The 24191-nt window shown below is 50.5% G+C and overlaps 25 non-coding genes across 25 annotated transcripts; 13 read left to right on the top strand and 12 right to left on the bottom strand.

Moving 5' to 3' along the window:
* The first annotated feature begins 304 nt into the window (after positions 1 to 304).
* On the top strand, positions 305 to 388 carry Trnal-uaa. Its single transcript has one exon. It is a non-coding gene; the product is annotated as a tRNA-Leu (tRNA).
* Positions 389 to 1514: 1126 nt separating this feature from the next.
* On the bottom strand, positions 1515 to 1586 carry Trnag-ccc. Its single transcript has one exon. It is a non-coding gene; the product is annotated as a tRNA-Gly (tRNA).
* A 683-nt stretch (positions 1587 to 2269) lies between these two features.
* Trnal-uaa lies at positions 2270 to 2353 on the top strand. The gene has a single exon. It is a non-coding gene; the product is annotated as a tRNA-Leu (tRNA).
* Positions 2354 to 3479: 1126 nt separating this feature from the next.
* Trnag-ccc lies at positions 3480 to 3551 on the bottom strand. The gene has a single exon. It is a non-coding gene; the product is annotated as a tRNA-Gly (tRNA).
* Positions 3552 to 4234: 683 nt separating this feature from the next.
* Trnal-uaa lies at positions 4235 to 4318 on the top strand. Its single transcript has one exon. It is a non-coding gene; the product is annotated as a tRNA-Leu (tRNA).
* Positions 4319 to 5443: 1125 nt separating this feature from the next.
* Trnag-ccc lies at positions 5444 to 5515 on the bottom strand. The gene has a single exon. It is a non-coding gene; the product is annotated as a tRNA-Gly (tRNA).
* A 683-nt stretch (positions 5516 to 6198) lies between these two features.
* Trnal-uaa lies at positions 6199 to 6282 on the top strand. Its single transcript has one exon. It is a non-coding gene; the product is annotated as a tRNA-Leu (tRNA).
* A 1126-nt stretch (positions 6283 to 7408) lies between these two features.
* On the bottom strand, positions 7409 to 7480 carry Trnag-ccc. The gene has a single exon. It is a non-coding gene; the product is annotated as a tRNA-Gly (tRNA).
* A 683-nt stretch (positions 7481 to 8163) lies between these two features.
* On the top strand, positions 8164 to 8247 carry Trnal-uaa. Its single transcript has one exon. It is a non-coding gene; the product is annotated as a tRNA-Leu (tRNA).
* A 1125-nt stretch (positions 8248 to 9372) lies between these two features.
* Positions 9373 to 9444, bottom strand: Trnag-ccc. The gene has a single exon. It is a non-coding gene; the product is annotated as a tRNA-Gly (tRNA).
* A 683-nt stretch (positions 9445 to 10127) lies between these two features.
* Trnal-uaa lies at positions 10128 to 10211 on the top strand. The gene has a single exon. It is a non-coding gene; the product is annotated as a tRNA-Leu (tRNA).
* A 1126-nt stretch (positions 10212 to 11337) lies between these two features.
* On the bottom strand, positions 11338 to 11409 carry Trnag-ccc. Its single transcript has one exon. It is a non-coding gene; the product is annotated as a tRNA-Gly (tRNA).
* Positions 11410 to 12092: 683 nt separating this feature from the next.
* Trnal-uaa lies at positions 12093 to 12176 on the top strand. Its single transcript has one exon. It is a non-coding gene; the product is annotated as a tRNA-Leu (tRNA).
* A 1125-nt stretch (positions 12177 to 13301) lies between these two features.
* On the bottom strand, positions 13302 to 13373 carry Trnaa-cgc. Its single transcript has one exon. It is a non-coding gene; the product is annotated as a tRNA-Ala (tRNA).
* Positions 13374 to 14056: 683 nt separating this feature from the next.
* Positions 14057 to 14140, top strand: Trnal-uaa. The gene has a single exon. It is a non-coding gene; the product is annotated as a tRNA-Leu (tRNA).
* Positions 14141 to 15265: 1125 nt separating this feature from the next.
* On the bottom strand, positions 15266 to 15337 carry Trnag-ccc. The gene has a single exon. It is a non-coding gene; the product is annotated as a tRNA-Gly (tRNA).
* A 683-nt stretch (positions 15338 to 16020) lies between these two features.
* Positions 16021 to 16104, top strand: Trnal-uaa. Its single transcript has one exon. It is a non-coding gene; the product is annotated as a tRNA-Leu (tRNA).
* A 1125-nt stretch (positions 16105 to 17229) lies between these two features.
* On the bottom strand, positions 17230 to 17301 carry Trnag-ccc. Its single transcript has one exon. It is a non-coding gene; the product is annotated as a tRNA-Gly (tRNA).
* A 683-nt stretch (positions 17302 to 17984) lies between these two features.
* Positions 17985 to 18068, top strand: Trnal-uaa. The gene has a single exon. It is a non-coding gene; the product is annotated as a tRNA-Leu (tRNA).
* A 1126-nt stretch (positions 18069 to 19194) lies between these two features.
* On the bottom strand, positions 19195 to 19266 carry Trnag-ccc. Its single transcript has one exon. It is a non-coding gene; the product is annotated as a tRNA-Gly (tRNA).
* A 683-nt stretch (positions 19267 to 19949) lies between these two features.
* Positions 19950 to 20033, top strand: Trnal-uaa. The gene has a single exon. It is a non-coding gene; the product is annotated as a tRNA-Leu (tRNA).
* Positions 20034 to 21159: 1126 nt separating this feature from the next.
* On the bottom strand, positions 21160 to 21231 carry Trnag-ccc. The gene has a single exon. It is a non-coding gene; the product is annotated as a tRNA-Gly (tRNA).
* Positions 21232 to 21914: 683 nt separating this feature from the next.
* On the top strand, positions 21915 to 21998 carry Trnal-uaa. The gene has a single exon. It is a non-coding gene; the product is annotated as a tRNA-Leu (tRNA).
* A 1126-nt stretch (positions 21999 to 23124) lies between these two features.
* Trnag-ccc lies at positions 23125 to 23196 on the bottom strand. The gene has a single exon. It is a non-coding gene; the product is annotated as a tRNA-Gly (tRNA).
* Positions 23197 to 23879: 683 nt separating this feature from the next.
* Trnal-uaa lies at positions 23880 to 23963 on the top strand. Its single transcript has one exon. It is a non-coding gene; the product is annotated as a tRNA-Leu (tRNA).
* The last annotated feature ends 228 nt before the right edge of the window (positions 23964 to 24191 follow it).

Raw genomic sequence — 24191 nt, 5'->3', positions numbered from 1 at the left:
CGTTGCTAGGGAACGGCCTCTTCTGTCGTTTTTTGTTTTCTCTGCGTCAGTGTGAATATTGATAACTACAGTTCTGCTCGTTCCACTCAAGACAGATGGCGACGGAAAACAATGGTGTAAGGCACCATGTTTAAGCTGTGGTTCCCGAAAGTGAGGGTGGGGTGCAACCTCACATCTGACAACTCGTTTTAAATACTCTAAAACCAACGTATTTCCTTCACACAAGAAAAAAACACGCTAATTTCGCAGTCAGGCTCTGGAGATATACCGAGAAACGACGGTGGAAGAGATTTGGCGCCCACGCGTCAGATTGGCCGAGCGGTCTACGGCGCCAGATTTAAGCTCTGGTTCCTGAAGGGGAGCGTGGGTTCGAACCCCACATCTGACAATGCATTTTAAATATTCCAAAACTACCAATTTCGTACATGCGGGAAAACAAGTAAATTACGCGGGAACAGGTTCCACAGATACTACGAGAAACGGCAGTGACTATGGTGCTTGCCTTGCAAGTCTGATTGTCTGGCGGCCTGAAAGAATGGAAAGCTGTTAGGAGACATGGCTTTCAGCCACGAGGCCCGGAATCGATTCCCGGTAGCCGAACATTCTTTTGTTTGCTGAGTCTTGGTTATTCTCACGGCATTTACGATATCTTTGGGTTGTGGTTTTTGGGGTCCAAGCATCAGGCGAGCAAACGTGAACGAAAGCAGATATGTGCGTAAATGAGTGTCAGGGCAGTAATAAAGGTGGATGTGACGGTGGATCGGGTATTGGACTGCAGACGTGCCACAATGCGTAGCTCGATAGCTGAGTAAGTTAGAGCGTCGTGCTGTGAACACAAAGGCCACGTATTCGACCGCACCAAGTGCCATTTCATTTTTCTCCCCTAAAAGACAATGCTTCCTCCAGCGACACACTGCCAGGTAAATAACAAGCGATCTTCACAAGAAGTAAGGTGTCTACACAATGCGCGATACTGTCGCCAACGGCCACACCGCGCGTAGTGCAGCGGTTCTCGTCTGTTCACCGGCGTTAGGAATCGTTGGCCGTGGTTAGTACATGGATGCGTGCTCGGCTGGGAACTCGACGTGCTGTTGCCTTCTTTCATTTTGCATTTTTCCTTCGGCTTCGTTGTTGCTTAGCAATAATTATGCGGTCCCGCACGCTGACGCCACTCTTGCCTCTCGGTACACTAAGGGGCGAATCTGTGGCCACAATAAAATGAAAGGTTCTGTCGTGTGTTTGTCGTTTTTTGGTCTCTCCCAGTCGTTTGTCGCGCCTGCCCTCTACATATATGCCCATTTCCAAGCGTCAGCTTTCGCGTCAGCCGAGCAAAGTCGAGACAAGTCGACACATGGAGACACACGATGCTGAGAAACGAAAGCCGCAGACTAGCGCCCTGGCAGCACGGACTGAGACGAGGGGCGAAGGAAAACTATTCGTACCGCGACAGTTCACAGTTTCGAAGATCGCGTTTCGTTACGTGGAATACCCGTAGAAGAAAAAAGTACCTTTTGTGCGGTGGCCGGGAATCGAACCCGGATCAACTGCTTGGGAAGCAACCATGCTGACCGTTACACCACCACCGCGTTGTGCTGCGTCCCACCCACGCCTTGATGTGTCGGCTACCCTCCTGCCATCAGAGGCCGAAGGCGACGGCGCTGTAGGCGCTCAACGCCAGGGCGGAGGTGAGCACATCTGAACGCAGTGCGTAGGTGCTGCTAGGGCGATGTAGCGTAGCTAGAAGCAGAACTGACAGCCGTTGAAAAACTGCCCTTTAATTTACAGCAGGGCGATAAAACAAATATCTAATGTGACGTACTTACTGATGATCCAGAGACGATTCAGCATGTGTGTGCCAATCCAGAAGTAGAAAGCGCCTAAGTATCACAATATTAAGTTGGTTAGTTTGATGCTCGCCTGGAGCCTATCATTAGCTTCCCCTGAGGGCGAAATGCACAGCGTAGCCGTTGCTAGGGAACGGCCTCTTCTGTCGTTTTTTGTTTTCTCTGCGTCAGTGTGAATATTGATAACTACAGTTCTGCTCGTTCCACTCAAGACAGATGGCGACGGAAAACAATGGTGTAAGGCACCATGTTTAAGCTGTGGTTCCCGAAAGTGAGGGTGGGGTGCAACCTCACATCTGACAACTCGTTTTAAATACTCTAAAACCAACGTATTTCCTTCACACAAGAAAAAAACACGCTAATTTCGCAGTCAGGCTCTGGAGATATACCGAGAAACGACGGTGGAAGAGATTTGGCGCCCACGCGTCAGATTGGCCGAGCGGTCTACGGCGCCAGATTTAAGCTCTGGTTCCCGGAGGGGAGCGTGGGTTCGAACCCCACATCTGACAATGCATTTTAAATATTCCAAAACTACCAATTTCGTACATGCGGGAAAACAAGTAAATTACGCGGGAACAGGTTCCACAGATACTACGAGAAACGGCAGTGACTATGGTGCTTGCCTTGCAAGTCTGATTGTCTGGCGGCCTGAAAGAATGGAAAGCTGTTAGGAGACATGGCTTTCAGCCACGAGGCCCGGAATCGATTCCCGGTAGCCGAACATTCTTTTGTTTGCTGAGTCTTGGTTATTCTCACGGCATTTACGATATCTTTGGGTTGTGGTTTTTGGGGTCCAAGCATCAGGCGAGCAAACGTGAACGAAAGCAGATATGTGCGTAAATGAGTGTCAGGGCAGTAATAAAGGTGGATGAGACGGTGGATCGGGTATTGGACTGCAGACGTGCCACATTGCGTAGCTCGATAGCTGAGTAAGTTAGAGCGTCGTGCTGTGAACACAAAGGCCACGTATTCGACCGCACCAAGTGCCATTTCATTTTTCTCCCCTAAAAGACAATGCTTCCTCCAGCGACACACTGCCAGGTAAATAACAAGCGATCTTCACAAGAAGTAAGGTGTCTACACGTTGCGCGATACTGTCGCCAACGGCCACACCGCGCGTAGTGCAGCGGTTCTCGTCTGTTCACCGGCGTTAGGAATCGTTGGCCGTGGTTAGTACATGGATGCGTGCTCGGCTGGGAACTCGACGTGCTGTTGCCTTCTTTCATTTTGCATTTTTCCTTCGGCTTCGTTGTTGCTTAGCAATAATTATGCGGTCCCGCACGCTGACGCCACTCTTGCCTCTCGGTACACTAAGGGGCGAATCTGTGGCCACAATAAAATGAAAGGTTCTGTCGTGTGTTTGTCGTTTTTTGGTCTCTCCCAGTCGTTTGTCGCGCCTGCCCTCTACATATATGCCCATTTCCAAGCGTCAGCTTTCGCGTCAGCCGAGCAAAGTCGAGACAAGTCGACACATGGAGACACACGATGCTGAGAAACGAAAGCCGCAGACTAGCGCCCTGGCAGCACGGACTGAGACGAGGGGCGAAGGAAAACTATTCGTACCGCGACAGTTCACAGTTTCGAAGATCGCGTTTCGTTACGTGGAATACCCGTAGAAGAAAAAAGTACCTTTTGTGCGGTGGCCGGGAATCGAACCCGGATCAACTGCTTGGGAAGCAACCATGCTGACCGTTACACCACCACCGCGTTGTGCTGCGTCCCACCCACGCCTTGATGTGTCGGCTACCCTCCTGCCATCAGAGGCCGAAGGCGACGGCGCTGTAGGCGCTCAACGCCAGGGCGGAGGTGAGCACATCTGAACGCAGTGCGTAGGTGCTGCTAGGGCGATGTAGCGTAGCTAGAAGCAGAACTGACAGCCGTTGAAAAACTGCCCTTTAATTTACAGCAGGGCGATAAAACAAATATCTAATGTGACGTACTTACTGATGATCCAGAGACGATTCAGCATGTGTGTGCCAATCCAGAAGTAGAAAGCGCCTAAGTATCACAATATTAAGTTGGTTAGTTTGATGCTCGCCTGGAGCCTATCATTAGCTTCCCCTGAGGGCGAAATGCACAGCGTAGCCGTTGCTAGGGAACGGCCTCTTCTGTCGTTTTTTGTTTTCTCTGCGTCAGTGTGAATATTGATAACTACAGTTCTGCTCGTTCCACTCAAGACAGATGGCGACGGAAAACAATGGTGTAAGGCACCATGTTTAAGCTGTGGTTCCCGAAAGTGAGGGTGGGGTGCAACCTCACATCTGACAACTCGTTTTAAATACTCTAAAACCAACGTATTTCCTTCACACAAGAAAAAAACACGCTAATTTCGCAGTCAGGCTCTGGAGATATACCGAGAAACGACGGTGGAAGAGATCTGGCGCCCACGCGTCAGATTGGCCGAGCGGTCTAAGGCGCCAGATTTAAGCTCTGGTTCCCGAAGGGGAGCGTGGGTTCGAACCCCACATCTGACAATGCATTTTAAATATTCCAAAACTACCAATTTCGTACATGCGGGAAAACAAGTAAATTACGCGGGAACAGGTTCCACAGATACTACGAGAAACGGCAGTGACTATGGTGCTTGCCTTGCAAGTCTGATTGTCTGGCGGCCTGAAAGAATGGAAAGCTGTTAGGAGACATGGCTTTCAGCCACGAGGCCCGGAATCGATTCCCGGTAGCCGAACATTCTTTTGTTTGCTGAGTCTTGGTTATTCTCACGGCATTTACGATATCTTTGGGTTGTGGTTTTTGGGGTCCAAGCATCAGGCGAGCAAACGTGAACGAAAGCAGATATGTGCGTAAATGAGTGTCAGGGCAGTAATAAAGGTGGATGAGACGGTGGATCGGGTATTGGACTGCAGACGTGCCACATTGCGTAGCTCGATAGCTGAGTAAGTTAGAGCGTCGTGCTGTGAACACAAAGGCCACGTATTCGACCGCACCAAGTGCCATTTCATTTTTTCCCCTAAAAGACAATGCTTCCTCCAGCGACACACTGCCAGGTAAATAACAAGCGATCTTCACAAGAAGTAAGGTGTCTACACGTTGCGCGATACTGTCGCCAACGGCCACACCGCGCGTAGTGCAGCGGTTCTCGTCTGTTCACCGGCGTTAGGAATCGTTGGCCGTGGTTAGTACATGGATGCGTGCTCGGCTGGGAACTCGACGTGCTGTTGCCTTCTTTCATTTTGCATTTTTCCTTCGGCTTCGTTGTTGCTTAGCAATAATTATGCGGTCCCGCACGCTGACGCCACTCTTGCCTCTCGGTACACTAAGGGGCGAATCTGTGGCCACAATAAAATGAAAGGTTCTGTCGCGTGTTTGTCGTTTTTTGGTCTCTCCCAGTCGTTTGTCGCGCCTGCCCTCTACATATATGCCCATTTCCAAGCGTCAGCTTTCGCGTCAGCCGAGCAAAGTCGAGACAAGTCGACACATGGAGACACACGATGCTGAGAAACGAAAGCCGCAGACTAGCGCCCTGGCAGCACGGACTGAGACGAGGGGCGAAGGAAAACTATTCGTACCGCGACAGTTCACAGTTTCGAAGATCGCGTTTCGTTACGTGGAATACCCGTAGAAGAAAAAAGTACCTTTTGTGCGGTGGCCGGGAATCGAACCCGGATCAACTGCTTGGGAAGCAACCATGCTGACCGTTACACCACCACCGCGTTGTGCTGCGTCCCACCCACGCCTTGATGTGTCGGCTACCCTCCTGCCATCAGAGGCCGAAGGCGACGGCGCTGTAGGCGCTCAACGCCAGGGCGGAGGTGAGCACATCTGAACGCAGTGCGTAGGTGCTGCTAGGGCGATGTAGCGTAGCTAGAAGCAGAACTGACAGCCGTTGAAAAACTGCCCTTTAATTTACAGCAGGGCGATAAAACAAATATCTAATGTGACGTACTTACTGATGATCCAGAGACGATTCAGCATGTGTGTGCCAATCCAGAAGTAGAAAGCGCCTAAGTATCACAATATTAAGTTGGTTAGTTTGATGCTCGCCTGGAGCCTATCATTAGCTTCCCCTGAGGGCGAAATGCACAGCGTAGCCGTTGCTAGGGAACGGCCTCTTCTGTCGTTTTTTGTTTTCTCTGCGTCAGTGTGAATATTGATAACTACAGTTCTGCTCGTTCCACTCAAGACAGATGGCGACGGAAAACAATGGTGTAAGGCACCATGTTTAAGCTGTGGTTCCCGAAAGTGAGGGTGGGGTGCAACCTCACATCTGACAACTCGTTTTAAATACTCTAAAACCAACGTATTTCCTTCACACAAGAAAAAAACACGCTAATTTCGCAGTCAGGCTCTGGAGATATACCGAGAAACGACGGTGGAAGAGATTTGGCGCCCACGCGTCAGATTGGCCGAGCGGTCTACGGCGCCAGATTTAAGCTCTGGTTCCCGAAGGGGAGCGTGGGTTCGAACCCCACATCTGACAATGCATTTTAAATATTCCAAAACTACCAATTTCGTACATGCGGGAAAACAAGTAAATTACGCGGGAACAGGTTCCACAGATACTACGAGAAACGGCAGTGACTATGGTGCTTGCCTTGCAAGTCTGATTGTCTGGCGGCCTGAAAGAATGGAAAGCTGTTAGGAGACATGGCTTTCAGCCACGAGGCCCGGAATCGATTCCCGGTAGCCGAACATTCTTTTGTTTGCTGAGTCTTGGTTATTCTCACGGCATTTACGATATCTTTGGGTTGTGGTTTTTGGGGTCCAAGCATCAGGCGAGCAAACGTGAACGAAAGCAGATATGTGCGTAAATGAGTGTCAGGGCAGTAATAAAGGTGGATGTGACGGTGGATCGGGTATTGGACTGCAGACGTGCCACAATGCGTAGCTCGATAGCTGAGTAAGTTAGAGCGTCGTGCTGTGAACACAAAGGCCACGTATTCGACCGCACCAAGTGCCATTTCATTTTTCTCCCCTAAAAGACAATGCTTCCTCCAGCGACACACTGCCAGGTAAATAACAAGCGATCTTCACAAGAAGTAAGGTGTCTACACGTTGCGCGATACTGTCGCCAACGGCCACACCGCGCGTAGTGCAGCGGTTCTCGTCTGTTCACTGGCGTTAGGAATCGTTGGCCGTGGTTAGTACATGGATGCGTGCTCGGCTGGGAACTCGACGTGCTGTTGCCTTCTTTCATTTTGCATTTTTCCTTCGGCTTCGTTGTTGCTTAGCAATAATTATGCGGTCCCGCACGCTGACGCCACTCTTGCCTCTCGGTACACTAAGGGGCGAATCTGTGGCCACAATAAAATGAAAGGTTCTGTCGTGTGTTTGTCGTTTTTTGGTCTCTCCCAGTCGTTTGTCGCGCCTGCCCTCTACATATATGCCCATTTCCAAGCGTCAGCTTTCGCGTCAGCCGAGCAAAGTCGAGACAAGTCGACACATGGAGACACACGATGCTGAGAAACGAAAGCCGCAGACTAGCGCCCTGGCAGCACGGACTGAGACGAGGGGCGAAGGAAAACTATTCGTACCGCGACAGTTCACAGTTTCGAAGATCGCGTTTCGTTACGTGGAATACCCGTAGAAGAAAAAAGTACCTTTTGTGCGGTGGCCGGGAATCGAACCCGGATCAACTGCTTGGGAAGCAACCATGCTGACCGTTACACCACCACCGCGTTGTGCTGCGTCCCACCCACGCCTTGATGTGTCGGCTACCCTCCTGCCATCAGAGGCCGAAGGCGACGGCGCTGTAGGCGCTCAACGCCAGGGCGGAGGTGAGCACATCTGAACGCAGTGCGTAGGTGCTGCTAGGGCGATGTAGCGTAGCTAGAAGCAGAACTGACAGCCGTTGAAAAACTGCCCTTTAATTTACAGCAGGGCGATAAAACAAATATCTAATGTGACGTACTTACTGATGATCCAGAGACGATTCAGCATGTGTGTGCCAATCCAGAAGTAGAAAGCGCCTAAGTATCACAATATTAAGTTGGTTAGTTTGATGCTCGCCTGGAGCCTATCATTAGCTTCCCCTGAGGGCGAAATGCACAGCGTAGCCGTTGCTAGGGAACGGCCTCTTCTGTCGTTTTTTGTTTTCTCTGCGTCAGTGTGAATATTGATAACTACAGTTCTGCTCGTTCCACTCAAGACAGATGGCGACGGAAAACAATGGTGTAAGGCACCATGTTTAAGCTGTGGTTCCCGAAAGTGAGGGTGGGGTGCAACCTCACATCTGACAACTCGTTTTAAATACTCTAAAACCAACGTATTTCCTTCACACAAGAAAAAAACACGCTAATTTCGCAGTCAGGCTCTGGAGATATACCGAGAAACGACGGTGGAAGAGATCTGGCGCCCACGCGTCAGATTGGCCGAGCGGTCTAAGGCGCCAGATTTAAGCTCTGGTTCCCGAAGGGGAGCGTGGGTTCGAACCCCACATCTGACAATGCATTTTAAATATTCCAAAACTACCAATTTCGTACATGCGGGAAAACAAGTAAATTACGCGGGAACAGGTTCCACAGATACTACGAGAAACGGCAGTGACTATGGTGCTTGCCTTGCAAGTCTGATTGTCTGGCGGCCTGAAAGAATGGAAAGCTGTTAGGAGACATGGCTTTCAGCCACGAGGCCCGGAATCGATTCCCGGTAGCCGAACATTCTTTTGTTTGCTGAGTCTTGGTTATTCTCACGGCATTTACGATATCTTTGGGTTGTGGTTTTTGGGGTCCAAGCATCAGGCGAGCAAACGTGAACGAAAGCAGATATGTGCGTAAATGAGTGTCAGGGCAGTAATAAAGGTGGATGAGACGGTGGATCGGGTATTGGACTGCAGACGTGCCACATTGCGTAGCTCGATAGCTGAGTAAGTTAGAGCGTCGTGCTGTGAACACAAAGGCCACGTATTCGACCGCACCAAGTGCCATTTCATTTTTTCCCCTAAAAGACAATGCTTCCTCCAGCGACACACTGCCAGGTAAATAACAAGCGATCTTCACAAGAAGTAAGGTGTCTACACGTTGCGCGATACTGTCGCCAACGGCCACACCGCGCGTAGTGCAGCGGTTCTCGTCTGTTCACCGGCGTTAGGAATCGTTGGCCGTGGTTAGTACATGGATGCGTGCTCGGCTGGGAACTCGACGTGCTGTTGCCTTCTTTCATTTTGCATTTTTCCTTCGGCTTCGTTGTTGCTTAGCAATAATTATGCGGTCCCGCACGCTGACGCCACTCTTGCCTCTCGGTACACTAAGGGGCGAATCTGTGGCCACAATAAAATGAAAGGTTCTGTCGCGTGTTTGTCGTTTTTTGGTCTCTCCCAGTCGTTTGTCGCGCCTGCCCTCTACATATATGCCCATTTCCAAGCGTCAGCTTTCGCGTCAGCCGAGCAAAGTCGAGACAAGTCGACACATGGAGACACACGATGCTGAGAAACGAAAGCCGCAGACTAGCGCCCTGGCAGCACGGACTGAGACGAGGGGCGAAGGAAAACTATTCGTACCGCGACAGTTCACAGTTTCGAAGATCGCGTTTCGTTACGTGGAATACCCGTAGAAGAAAAAAGTACCTTTCGTGCGGTGGCCGGGAATCGAACCCGGATCAACTGCTTGGGAAGCAACCATGCTGACCGTTACACCACCACCGCGTTGTGCTGCGTCCCACCCACGCCTTGATGTGTCGGCTACCCTCCTGCCATCAGAGGCCGAAGGCGACGGCGCTGTAGGCGCTCAACGCCAGGGCGGAGGTGAGCACATCTGAACGCAGTGCGTAGGTGCTGCTAGGGCGATGTAGCGTAGCTAGAAGCAGAACTGACAGCCGTTGAAAAACTGCCCTTTAATTTACAGCAGGGCGATAAAACAAATATCTAATGTGACGTACTTACTGATGATCCAGAGACGATTCAGCATGTGTGTGCCAATCCAGAAGTAGAAAGCGCCTAAGTATCACAATATTAAGTTGGTTAGTTTGATGCTCGCCTGGAGCCTATCATTAGCTTCCCCTGAGGGCGAAATGCACAGCGTAGCCGTTGCTAGGGAACGGCCTCTTCTGTCGTTTTTTGTTTTCTCTGCGTCAGTGTGAATATTGATAACTACAGTTCTGCTCGTTCCACTCAAGACAGATGGCGACGGAAAACAATGGTGTAAGGCACCATGTTTAAGCTGTGGTTCCCGAAAGTGAGGGTGGGGTGCAACCTCACATCTGACAACTCGTTTTAAATACTCTAAAACCAACGTATTTCCTTCACACAAGAAAAAAACACGCTAATTTCGCAGTCAGGCTCTGGAGATATACCGAGAAACGACGGTGGAAGAGATTTGGCGCCCACGCGTCAGATTGGCCGAGCGGTCTACGGCGCCAGATTTAAGCTCTGGTTCCTGAAGGGGAGCGTGGGTTCGAACCCCACATCTGACAATGCATTTTAAATATTCCAAAACTACCAATTTCGTACATGCGGGAAAACAAGTAAATTACGCGGGAACAGGTTCCACAGATACTACGAGAAACGGCAGTGACTATGGTGCTTGCCTTGCAAGTCTGATTGTCTGGCGGCCTGAAAGAATGGAAAGCTGTTAGGAGACATGGCTTTCAGCCACGAGGCCCGGAATCGATTCCCGGTAGCCGAACATTCTTTTGTTTGCTGAGTCTTGGTTATTCTCACGGCATTTACGATATCTTTGGGTTGTGGTTTTTGGGGTCCAAGCATCAGGCGAGCAAACGTGAACGAAAGCAGATATGTGCGTAAATGAGTGTCAGGGCAGTAATAAAGGTGGATGTGACGGTGGATCGGGTATTGGACTGCAGACGTGCCACAATGCGTAGCTCGATAGCTGAGTAAGTTAGAGCGTCGTGCTGTGAACACAAAGGCCACGTATTCGACCGCACCAAGTGCCATTTCATTTTTCTCCCCTAAAAGACAATGCTTCCTCCAGCGACACACTGCCAGGTAAATAACAAGCGATCTTCACAAGAAGTAAGGTGTCTACACGTTGCGCGATACTGTCGCCAACGGCCACACCGCGCGTAGTGCAGCGGTTCTCGTCTGTTCACCGGCGTTAGGAATCGTTGGCCGTGGTTAGTACATGGATGCGTGCTCGGCTGGGAACTCGACGTGCTGTTGCCTTCTTTCATTTTGCATTTTTCCTTCGGCTTCGTTGTTGCTTAGCAATAATTATGCGGTCCCGCACGCTGACGCCACTCTTGCCTCTCGGTACACTAAGGGGCGAATCTGTGGCCACAATAAAATGAAAGGTTCTGTCGTGTGTTTGTCGTTTTTTGGTCTCTCCCAGTCGTTTGTCGCGCCTGCCCTCTACATATATGCCCATTTCCAAGCGTCAGCTTTCGCGTCAGCCGAGCAAAGTCGAGACAAGTCGACACATGGAGACACACGATGCTGAGAAACGAAAGCCGCAGACTAGCGCCCTGGCAGCACGGACTGAGACGAGGGGCGAAGGAAAACTATTCGTACCGCGACAGTTCACAGTTTCGAAGATCGCGTTTCGTTACGTGGAATACCCGTAGAAGAAAAAAGTACCTTTTGTGCGGTGGCCGGGAATCGAACCCGGATCAACTGCTTGGGAAGCAACCATGCTGACCGTTACACCACCACCGCGTTGTGCTGCGTCCCACCCACGCCTTGATGTGTCGGCTACCCTCCTGCCATCAGAGGCCGAAGGCGACGGCGCTGTAGGCGCTCAACGCCAGGGCGGAGGTGAGCACATCTGAACGCAGTGCGTAGGTGCTGCTAGGGCGATGTAGCGTAGCTAGAAGCAGAACTGACAGCCGTTGAAAAACTGCCCTTTAATTTACAGCAGGGCGATAAAACAAATATCTAATGTGACGTACTTACTGATGATCCAGAGACGATTCAGCATGTGTGTGCCAATCCAGAAGTAGAAAGCGCCTAAGTATCACAATATTAAGTTGGTTAGTTTGATGCTCGCCTGGAGCCTATCATTAGCTTCCCCTGAGGGCGAAATGCACAGCGTAGCCGTTGCTAGGGAACGGCCTCTTCTGTCGTTTTTTGTTTTCTCTGCGTCAGTGTGAATATTGATAACTACAGTTCTGCTCGTTCCACTCAAGACAGATGGCGACGGAAAACAATGGTGTAAGGCACCATGTTTAAGCTGTGGTTCCCGAAAGTGAGGGTGGGGTGCAACCTCACATCTGACAACTCGTTTTAAATACTCTAAAACCAACGTATTTCCTTCACACAAGAAAAAAACACGCTAATTTCGCAGTCAGGCTCTGGAGATATACCGAGAAACGACGGTGGAAGAGATTTGGCGCCCACGCGTCAGATTGGCCGAGCGGTCTACGGCGCCAGATTTAAGCTCTGGTTCCCGGAGGGGAGCGTGGGTTCGAACCCCACATCTGACAATGCATTTTAAATATTCCAAAACTACCAATTTCGTACATGCGGGAAAACAAGTAAATTACGCGGGAACAGGTTCCACAGATACTACGAGAAACGGCAGTGACTATGGTGCTTGCCTTGCAAGTCTGATTGTCTGGCGGCCTGAAAGAATGGAAAGCTGTTAGGAGACATGGCTTTCAGCCACGAGGCCCGGAATCGATTCCCGGTAGCCGAACATTCTTTTGTTTGCTGAGTCTTGGTTATTCTCACGGCATTTACGATATCTTTGGGTTGTGGTTTTTGGGGTCCAAGCATCAGGCGAGCAAACGTGAACGAAAGCAGATATGTGCGTAAATGAGTGTCAGGGCAGTAATAAAGGTGGATGAGACGGTGGATCGGGTATTGGACTGCAGACGTGCCACATTGCGTAGCTCGATAGCTGAGTAAGTTAGAGCGTCGTGCTGTGAACACAAAGGCCACGTATTCGACCGCACCAAGTGCCATTTCATTTTTTCCCCTAAAAGACAATGCTTCCTCCAGCGACACACTGCCAGGTAAATAACAAGCGATCTTCACAAGAAGTAAGGTGTCTACACGTTGCGCGATACTGTCGCCAACGGCCACACCGCGCGTAGTGCAGCGGTTCTCGTCTGTTCACCGGCGTTAGGAATCGTTGGCCGTGGTTAGTACATGGATGCGTGCTCGGCTGGGAACTCGACGTGCTGTTGCCTTCTTTCATTTTGCATTTTTCCTTCGGCTTCGTTGTTGCTTAGCAATAATTATGCGGTCCCGCACGCTGACGCCACTCTTGCCTCTCGGTACACTAAGGGGCGAATCTGTGGCCACAATAAAATGAAAGGTTCTGTCGTGTGTTTGTCGTTTTTTGGTCTCTCCCAGTCGTTTGTCGCGCCTGCCCTCTACATATATGCCCATTTCCAAGCGTCAGCTTTCGCGTCAGCCGAGCAAAGTCGAGACAAGTCGACACATGGAGACACACGATGCTGAGAAACGAAAGCCGCAGACTAGCGCCCTGGCAGCACGGACTGAGACGAGGGGCGAAGGAAAACTATTCGTACCGCGACAGTTCACAGTTTCGAAGATCGCGTTTCGTTACGTGGAATACCCGTAGAAGAAAAAAGTACCTTTTGTGCGGTGGCCGGGAATCGAACCCGGATCAACTGCTTGCGAAGCAACCATGCTGACCGTTACACCACCACCGCGTTGTGCTGCGTCCCACCCACGCCTTGATGTGTCGGCTACCCTCCTGCCATCAGAGGCCGAAGGCGACGGCGCTGTAGGCGCTCAACGCCAGGGCGGAGGTGAGCACATCTGAACGCAGTGCGTAGGTGCTGCTAGGGCGATGTAGCGTAGCTAGAAGCAGAACTGACAGCCGTTGAAAAACTGCCCTTTAATTTACAGCAGGGCGATAAAACAAATATCTAATGTGACGTACTTACTGATGATCCAGAGACGATTCAGCATGTGTGTGCCAATCCAGAAGTAGAAAGCGCCTAAGTATCACAATATTAAGTTGGTTAGTTTGATGCTCGCCTGGAGCCTATCATTAGCTTCCCCTGAGGGCGAAATGCACAGCGTAGCCGTTGCTAGGGAACGGCCTCTTCTGTCGTTTTTTGTTTTCTCTGCGTCAGTGTGAATATTGATAACTACAGTTCTGCTCGTTCCACTCAAGACAGATGGCGACGGAAAACAATGGTGTAAGGCACCATGTTTAAGCTGTGGTTCCCGAAAGTGAGGGTGGGGTGCAACCTCACATCTGACAACTCGTTTTAAATACTCTAAAACCAACGTATTTCCTTCACACAAGAAAAAAACACGCTAATTTCGCAGTCAGGCTCTGGAGATATACCGAGAAACGACGGTGGAAGAGATTTGGCGCCCACGCGTCAGATTGGCCGAGCGGTCTACGGCGCCAGATTTAAGCTCTGGTTCCCGGAGGGGAGCGTGGGTTCGAACCCCACATCTGACAATGCATTTTAAATATTCCAAAACTACCAATTTCGTACATGCGGGAAAACAAGTAAATTACGCGGGAACAGGTTCCACAGATACTACGAGAAACGGCAGTGACTATGGTGCTTGCCTTGCAAGTCTGATTGTCTGGCGGCCTGAAAGAATGGAAAGCTGTTAGGAGACATGGCTTTCAGCCACGAGGCCCGGAATCGATTCCCGGTAGCCGAACATTCTTTTGTTTGCTGAGTCTTGGTTATTCTCACGGCATTTACGATATCTTTGGGTTGTGGTTTTTGGGGTCCAAGCATCAGGCGAGCAAACGTGAACGAAAGCAGATATGTGCGTAAATGAGTGTCAGGGCAGTAATAAAGGTGGATGAGACGGTGGATCGGGTATTGGACTGCAGACGTGCCACATTGCGTAGCTCGATAGCTGAGTAAGTTAGAGCGTCGTGCTGTGAACACAAAGGCCACGTATTCGACCGCACCAAGTGCCATTTCATTTTTTCCCCTAAAAGACAATGCTTCCTCCAGCGACACACTGCCAGGTAAATAACAAGCGATCTTCACAAGAAGTAAGGTGTCTACACGTTGCGCGATACTGTCGCCAACGGCCACACCGCGCGTAGTGCAGCGGTTCTCGTCTGTTCACCGGCGTTAGGAATCGTTGGCCGTGGTTAGTACATGGATGCGTGCTCGGCTGGGAACTCGACGTGCTGTTGCCTTCTTTCATTTTGCATTTTTCCTTCGGCTTCGTTGTTGCTTAGCAATAATTATGCGGTCCCGCACGCTGACGCCACTCTTGCCTCTCGGTACACTAAGGGGCGAATCTGTGGCCACAATAAAATGAAAGGTTCTGTCGTGTGTTTGTCGTTTTTTGGTCTCTCCCAGTCGTTTGTCGCGCCTGCCCTCTACATATATGCCCATTTCCAAGCGTCAGCTTTCGCGTCAGCCGAGCAAAGTCGAGACAAGTCGACACATGGAGACACACGATGCTGAGAAACGAAAGCCGCAGACTAGCGCCCTGGCAGCACGGACTGAGACGAGGGGCGAAGGAAAACTATTCGTACCGCGACAGTTCACAGTTTCGAAGATCGCGTTTCGTTACGTGGAATACCCGTAGAAGAAAAAAGTACCTTTTGTGCGGTGGCCGGGAATCGAACCCGGATCAACTGTTTGGGAAGCAACCATGCTGACCGTTACACCACCACCGCGTTGTGCTGCGTCCCACCCACGCCTTGATGTGTCGGCTACCCTCCTGCCATCAGAGGCCGAAGGCGACGGCGCTGTAGGCGCTCAACGCCAGGGCGGAGGTGAGCACATCTGAACGCAGTGCGTAGGTGCTGCTAGGGCGATGTAGCGTAGCTAGAAGCAGAACTGACAGCCGTTGAAAAACTGCCCTTTAATTTACAGCAGGGCGATAAAACAAATATCTAATGTGACGTACTTACTGATGATCCAGAGACGATTCAGCATGTGTGTGCCAATCCAGAAGTAGAAAGCGCCTAAGTATCACAATATTAAGTTGGTTAGTTTGATGCTCGCCTGGAGCCTATCATTAGCTTCCCCTGAGGGCGAAATGCACAGCGTAGCCGTTGCTAGGGAACGGCCTCTTCTGTCGTTTTTTGTTTTCTCTGCGTCAGTGTGAATATTGATAACTACAGTTCTGCTCGTTCCACTCAAGACAGATGGCGACGGAAAACAATGGTGTAAGGCACCATGTTTAAGCTGTGGTTCCCGAAAGTGAGGGTGGGGTGCAACCTCACATCTGACAACTCGTTTTAAATACTCTAAAACCAACGTATTTCCTTCACACAAGAAAAAAACACGCTAATTTCGCAGTCAGGCTCTGGAGATATACCGAGAAACGACGGTGGAAGAGATTTGGCGCCCACGCGTCAGATTGGCCGAGCGGTCTACGGCGCCAGATTTAAGCTCTGGTTCCCGGAGGGGAGCGTGGGTTCGAACCCCACATCTGACAATGCATTTTAAATATTCCAAAACTACCAATTTCGTACATGCGGGAAAACAAGTAAATTACGCGGGAACAGGTTCCACAGATACTACGAGAAACGGCAGTGACTATGGTGCTTGCCTTGCAAGTCTGATTGTCTGGCGGCCTGAAAGAATGGAAAGCTGTTAGGAGACATGGCTTTCAGCCACGAGGCCCGGAATCGATTCCCGGTAGCCGAACATTCTTTTGTTTGCTGAGTCTTGGTTATTCTCACGGCATTTACGATATCTTTGGGTTGTGGTTTTTGGGGTCCAAGCATCAGGCGAGCAAACGTGAACGAAAGCAGATATGTGCGTAAATGAGTGTCAGGGCAGTAATAAAGGTGGATGAGACGGTGGATCGGGTATTGGACTGCAGACGTGCCACATTGCGTAGCTCGATAGCTGAGTAAGTTAGAGCGTCGTGCTGTGAACACAAAGGCCACGTATTCGACCGCACCAAGTGCCATTTCATTTTTTCCCCTAAAAGACAATGCTTCCTCCAGCGACACACTGCCAGGTAAATAACAAGCGATCTTCACAAGAAGTAAGGTGTCTACACGTTGCGCGATACTGTCGCCAACGGCCACACCGCGCGTAGTGCAGCGGTTCTCGTCTGTTCACCGGCGTTAGGAATCGTTGGCCGTGGTTAGTACATGGATGCGTGCTCGGCTGGGAACTCGACGTGCTGTTGCCTTCTTTCATTTTGCATTTTTCCTTCGGCTTCGTTGTTGCTTAGCAATAATTATGCGGTCCCGCACGCTGACGCCACTCTTGCCTCTCGGTACACTAAGGGGCGAATCTGTGGCCACAATAAAATGAAAGGTTCTGTCGTGTGTTTGTCGTTTTTTGGTCTCTCCCAGTCGTTTGTCGCGCCTGCCCTCTACATATATGCCCATTTCCAAGCGTCAGCTTTCGCGTCAGCCGAGCAAAGTCGAGACAAGTCGACACATGGAGACACACGATGCTGAGAAACGAAAGCCGCAGACTAGCGCCCTGGCAGCACGGACTGAGACGAGGGGCGAAGGAAAACTATTCGTACCGCGACAGTTCACAGTTTCGAAGATCGCGTTTCGTTACGTGGAATACCCGTAGAAGAAAAAAGTACCTTTTGTGCGGTGGCCGGGAATCGAACCCGGATCAACTGTTTGGGAAGCAACCATGCTGACCGTTACACCACCACCGCGTTGTGCTGCGTCCCACCCACGCCTTGATGTGTCGGCTACCCTCCTGCCATCAGAGGCCGAAGGCGACGGCGCTGTAGGCGCTCAACGCCAGGGCGGAGGTGAGCACATCTGAACGCAGTGCGTAGGTGCTGCTAGGGCGATGTAGCGTAGCTAGAAGCAGAACTGACAGCCGTTGAAAAACTGCCCTTTAATTTACAGCAGGGCGATAAAACAAATATCTAATGTGACGTACTTACTGATGATCCAGAGACGATTCAGCATGTGTGTGCCAATCCAGAAGTAGAAAGCGCCTAAGTATCACAATATTAAGTTGGTTAGTTTGATGCTCGCCTGGAGCCTATCATTAGCTTCCCCTGAGGGCGAAATGCACAGCGTAGCCGTTGCTAGGGAACGGCCTCTTCTGTCGTTTTTTGTTTTCTCTGCGTCAGTGTGAATATTGATATCTACAGTTCTGCTCGTTCCACTCAAGACAGATGGCGACGGAAAACAATGGTGTAAGGCACCATGTTTAAGCTGTGGTTCCCGAAAGTGAGGGTGGGGTGCAACCTCACATCTGACAACTCGTTTTAAATACTCTAAAACCAACGTATTTCCTTCACACAAGAAAAAAACACGCTAATTTCGCAGTCAGGCTCTGGAGATATACCGAGAAACGACGGTGGAAGAGATTTGGCGCCCACGCGTCAGATTGGCCGAGCGGTCTAAGGCGCCAGATTTAAGCTCTGGTTCCCGAAGGGGAGCGTGGGTTCGAACCCCACATCTGACAATGCATTTTAAATATTCCAAAACTACCAATTTCGTACATGCGGGAAAACAAGTGAATTACGCGGGAACAGGTTCCACAGATACTACGAGAAACGGCAGTGACTATGGTGCTTGCCTTGCAAGTCTGATTGTCTGGCGGCCTGAAAGAATGGAAAGCTGTTAGGAGACATGGCTTTCAGCCACGAGGCCCGGAATCGATTCCCGGTAGCCGAACATTCTTTTGTTTGCTGAGTCTTGGTTATTCTCACGGCATTTACGATATCTTTGGGTTGTGGATTTTGGGGTCCAAGCATCAGGCGAGCAAACGTGAACGAAAGCAGATATGTGCGTAAATGAGTGTCAGGGCAGTAATAAAGGTGGATGAGACGGTGGATCGGGTATTGGACTGCAGACGTGCCACATTGCGTAGCTCGATAGCTGAGTAAGTTAGAGCGTCGTGCTGTGAACACAAAGGCCACGTATTCGACCGCACCAAGTGCCATTTCATTTTTCTCCCCTAAAAGACAATGCTTCCTCCAGCGACACACTGCCAGGTAAATAACAAGCGATCTTCACAAGAAGTAAGGTGTCTACACGTTGCGCGATACTGTCGCCAACGGCCACACCGCGCGTAGTGCAGCGGTTCTCGTCTGTTCACCGGCGTTAGGAATCGTTGGCCGTGGTTAGTACATGGATGCGTGCTCGGCTGGGAACTCGACGTGCTGTTGCCTTCTTTCATTTTGCATTTTTCCTTCGGCTTCGTTGTTGCTTAGCAATAATTATGCGGTCCCGCACGCTGACGCCACTATTGCCTCTCGGTACACTAAGGGGCGAATCTGTGGCCACAATAAAATGAAAGGTTCTGTCGTGTGTTTGTCGTTTTTTGGTCTCTCCCAGTCGTTTGTCGCGCCTGCCCTCTACATATATGCCCATTTCCAAGCGTCAGCTTTCGCGTCAGCCGAGCAAAGTCGAGACAAGTCGACACATGGAGACACACGATGCTGAGAAACGAAAGCCGCAGACTAGCGCCCTGGCAGCACGGACTGAGACGAGGGGCGAAGGAAAACTATTCGTACCGCGACAGTTCACAGTTTCGAAGATCGCGTTTCGTTACGTGGAATACCCGTAGAAGAAAAAAGTACCTTTCGTGCGGTGGCCGGGAATCGAACCCGGATCAACTGCTTGGGAAGCAACCATGCTGACCGTTACACCACCACCGCGTTGTGCTGCGTCCCACCCACGCCTTGATGTGTCGGCTACCCTCCTGCCATCAGAGGCCGAAGGCGACGGCGCTGTAGGCGCTCAACGCCAGGGCGGAGGTGAGCACATCTGATCGCAGTGCGTAGGTGCTGCTAGGGCGATGTAGCGTAGCTAGAAGCAGAACTGACAGCCGTTGAAAAACTGCCCTTTAATTTACAGCAGGGCGATAAAACAAATATCTAATGTGACGTACTTACTGATGATCCAGAGACGATTCAGCATGTGTGTGCCAATCCAGAAGTAGAAAGCGCCTAAGTATCACAATATTAAGTTGGTTAGTTTGATGCTCGCCTGGAGCCTATCATTAGCTTCCCCTGAGGGCGAAATGCACAGCGTAGCCGTTGCTAGGGAACGGCCTCTTCTGTCGTTTTTTGTTTTCTCTGCGTCAGTGTGAATATTGATAACTACAGTTCTGCTCGTTCCACTCAAGACAGATGGCGACGGAAAACAATGGTGTAAGGCACCATGTTTAAGCTGTGGTTCCCGAAAGTGAGGGTGGGGTGCAACCTCACATCTGACAACTCGTTTTAAATACTCTAAAACCAACGTATTTCCTTCACACAAGAAAAAAACACGCTAATTTCGCAGTCAGGCTCTGGAGATATACCGAGAAACGACGGTGGAAGAGATTTGGCGCCCACGCGTCAGATTGGCCGAGCGGTCTACGGCGCCAGATTTAAGCTCTGGTTCCCGGAGGGGAGCGTGGGTTCGAACCCCACATCTGACAATGCATTTTAAATATTCCAAAACTACCAATTTCGTACATGCGGGAAAACAAGTAAATTACGCGGGAACAGGTTCCACAGATACTACGAGAAACGGCAGTGACTATGGTGCTTGCCTTGCAAGTCTGATTGTCTGGCGGCCTGAAAGAATGGAAAGCTGTTAGGAGACATGGCTTTCAGCCACGAGGCCCGGAATCGATTCCCGGTAGCCGAACATTCTTTTGTTTGCTGAGTCTTGGTTATTCTCACGGCATTTACGATATCTTTGGGTTGTGGTTTTTGGGGTCCAAGCATCAGGCGAGCAAACGTGAACGAAAGCAGATATGTGCGTAAATGAGTGTCAGGGCAGTAATAAAGGTGGATGAGACGGTGGATCGGGTATTGGACTGCAGACGTGCCACAATGCGTAGCTCGATAGCTGAGTAAGTTAGAGCGTCGTGCTGTGAACACAAAGGCCACGTATTCGACCGCACCAAGTGCCATTTCATTTTTCTCCCCTAAAAGACAATGCTTCCTCCAGCGACACACTGCCAGGTAAATAACAAGCGATCTTCACAAGAAGTAAGGTGTCTACACGTTGCGCGATACTGTCGCCAACGGCCACACCGCGCGTAGTGCAGCGGTTCTCGTCTGTTCACCGGCGTTAGGAATCGTTGGCCGTGGTTAGTACATGGATGCGTGCTCGGCTGGGAACTCGACGTGCTGTTGCCTTCTTTCATTTTGCATTTTTCCTTCGGCTTCGTTGTTGCTTAGCAATAATTATGCGGTCCCGCACGCTGACGCCACTCTTGCCTCTCGGTACACTAAGGGGCGAATCTGTGGCCACAATAAAATGAAAGGTTCTGTCGTGTGTTTGTCGTTTTTTGGTCTCTCCCAGTCGTTTGTCGCGCCTGCCCTCTACATATATGCCCATTTCCAAGCGTCAGCTTTCGCGTCAGCCGAGCAAAGTCGAGACAAGTCGACACATGGAGACACACGATGCTGAGAAACGAAAGCCGCAGACTAGCGCCCTGGCAGCACGGACTGAGACGAGGGGCGAAGGAAAACTATTCGTACCGCGACAGTTCACAGTTTCGAAGATCGCGTTTCGTTACGTGGAATACCCGTAGAAGAAAAAAGTACCTTTCGTGCGGTGGCCGGGAATCGAACCCGGATCAACTGCTTGGGAAGCAACCATGCTGACCGTTACACCACCACCGCGTTGTGCTGCGTCCCACCCACGCCTTGATGTGTCGGCTACCCTCCTGCCATCAGAGGCCGAAGGCGACGGCGCTGTAGGCGCTCAACGCCAGGGCGGAGGTGAGCACATCTGATCGCAGTGCGTAGGTGCTGCTAGGGCGATGTAGCGTAGCTAGAAGCAGAACTGACACCCGTTGAAAAACTGCCCTTTAATTTACAGCAGGGCGATAAAACAAATATCTAATGTGACGTACTTACTGATGATCCAGAGACGATTCAGCATGTGTGTGCCAATCCAGAAGTAGAAAGCGCCTAAGTATCACAATATTAAGTTGGTTAGTTTGATGCTCGCCTGGAGCCTATCATTAGCTTCCCCTGAGGGCGAAATGCACAGCGTAGCCGTTGCTAGGGAACGGCCTCTTCTGTCGTTTTTTGTTTTCTCTGCGTCAGTGTGAATATTGATAACTACAGTTCTGCTCGTTCCACTCAAGACAGATGGCGACGGAAAACAATGGTGTAAGGCACCATGTTTAAGCTGTGGTTCCCGAAAGTGAGGGTGGGGTGCAACCTCACATCTGACAACTCGTTTTAAATACTCTAAAAGCAACGTATTTCCTTCACACAAGAAAAAAACACGCTAATTTCGCAGTCAGGCTCTGGAGATATACCGAGAAACGACGGTGGAAGAGATTTGGCGCCCACGCGTCAGATTGGCCGAGCGGTCTAAGGCGCCAGATTTAAGCTCTGGTTCCCGAAGGGGAGCGTGGGTTCGAACCCCACATCTGACAATGCATTTTAAATATTCCAAAACTACCAATTTCGTACATGCGGGAAAACAAGTAAATTACGCGGGAACAGGTTCCACAGATACTACGAGAAACGGCAGTGACTATGGTGCTTGCCTTGCAAGTCTGATTGTCTGGCGGCCTGAAAGAATGGAAAGCTGTTAGGAGACATGGCTTTCAGCCACGAGGCCCGGAATCGATTCCCGGTAGCCGAACATTCTTTTGTTTGCTGAGTCTTGGTTATTCTCACGGCATTTGCGATATCTTTGGGTTGTGGTTTTTGGGGTCCAAGCATCAGGCGAGCAAACGTGAACGAAAGCAGATATGTGCGTAAATGAGTGTCAGGGCAGTAATAAAGGTGGATGAGACGGTGGATCGGGTATTGGACTGCAGACGTGCCACATTGCGTAGCTCGATAGCTGAGTAAGTTAGAGCGTCGTGCTGTGAACACAAAGGCCACGTATTCGACCGCACCAAGTGCCATTTCATTTTTCTCCCCTAAAAGACAATGCTTCCTCCAGCGACACACTGCCAGGTAAATAACAAGCGATCTTCACAAGAAGTAAGGTGTCTACACGTTGCGCGATACTGTCGCCAACGGCCACACCGCGCGTAGTGCAGCGGTTCTCGTCTGTTCACCGGCGTTAGGAATCGTTGGCCGTGGTTAGTACATGGATGCGTGCTCGGCTGGGAACTCGACGTGCTGTTGCCTTCTTTCATTTTGCATTTTTCCTTCGGCTTCGTTGTTGCTTAGCAATAATTATGCGGTCCCGCACGCTGACGCCACTCTTGCCTCTCGGTACACTAAGGGGCGAATCTGTGGCCACAATAAAATGAAAGGTTCTGTCGTGTGTTTGTCGTTTTTTGGTCTCTCCCAGTCGTTTGTCGCGCCTGCCCTCTACATATATGCCCATTTCCAAGCGTCAGCTTTCGCGTCAGCCGAGCAAAGTCGAGACAAGTCGACACATGGAGACACACGATGCTGAGAAACGAAAGCCGCAGACTAGCGCCCTGGCAGCACGGACTGAGACGAGGGGCGAAGGAAAACTATTCGTACCGCGACAGTTCACAGTTTCGAAGATCGCGTTTCGTTACGTGGAATACCCGTAGAAGAAAAAAGTACCTTTCGTGCGGTGGCCGGGAATCGAACCCGGATCAACTGCTTGGGAAGCAACCATGCTGACCGTTACACCACCACCGCGTTGTGCTGCGTCCCACCCACGCCTTGATGTGTCGGCTACCCTCCTGCCATCAGAGGCCGAAGGCGACGGCGCTGTAGGCGCTCAACGCCAGGGCGGAGGTGAGCACATCTGATCGCAGTGCGTAGGTGCTGCTAGGGCGATGTAGCGTAGCTAGAAGCAGAACTGACAGCCGTTGAAAAACTGCCCTTTAATTTACAGCAGGGCGATAAAACAAATATCTAATGTGACGTACTTACTGATGATCCAGAGACGATTCAGCATGTGTGTGCCAATCCAGAAGTAGAAAGCGCCTAAGTATCACAATATTAAGTTGGTTAGTTTGATGCTCGCCTGGAGCCTATCATTAGCTTCCCCTGAGGGCGAAATGCACAGCGTAGCCGTTGCTAGGGAACGGCCTCTTCTGTCGTTTTTTGTTTTCTCTGCGTCAGTGTGAATATTGATAACTACAGTTCTGCTCGTTCCACTCAAGACAGATGGCGACGGAAAACAATGGTGTAAGGCACCATGTTTAAGCTGTGGTTCCCGAAAGTGAGGGTGGGGTGCAACCTCACATCTGACAACTCGTTTTAAATACTCTAAAACCAACGTATTTCCTTCACACAAGAAAAAAACACGCTAATTTCGCAGTCAGGCTCTGGAGATATACCGAGAAACGACGGTGGAAGAGATTTGGCGCCCACGCGTCAGATTGGCCGAGCGGTCTACGGCGCCAGATTTAAGCTCTGGTTCCCGGAGGGGAGCGTGGGTTCGAACCCCACATCTGACAATGCATTTTAAATATTCCAAAACTACCAATTTCGTACATGCGGGAAAACAAGTAAATTACGCGGGAACAGGTTCCACAGATACTACGAGAAACGGCAGTGACTATGGTGCTTGCCTTGCAAGTCTGATTGTCTGGCGGCCTGAAAGAATGGAAAGCTGTTAGGAGACATGGCTTTCAGCCACGAGGCCCGGAATCGATTCCCGGTAGCCGAACATTCTTTTGTTTGCT

This window comes from Schistocerca piceifrons, chromosome 2 (assembly GCF_021461385.2).
Source record: "Schistocerca piceifrons isolate TAMUIC-IGC-003096 chromosome 2, iqSchPice1.1, whole genome shotgun sequence".
Lineage (NCBI taxonomy): Eukaryota > Metazoa > Arthropoda > Insecta > Orthoptera > Acrididae > Schistocerca > Schistocerca piceifrons.
The sequence above is the reverse complement of the archived record's forward strand: the minus strand, read 5'-3'. Positions and strand labels throughout refer to the sequence as shown.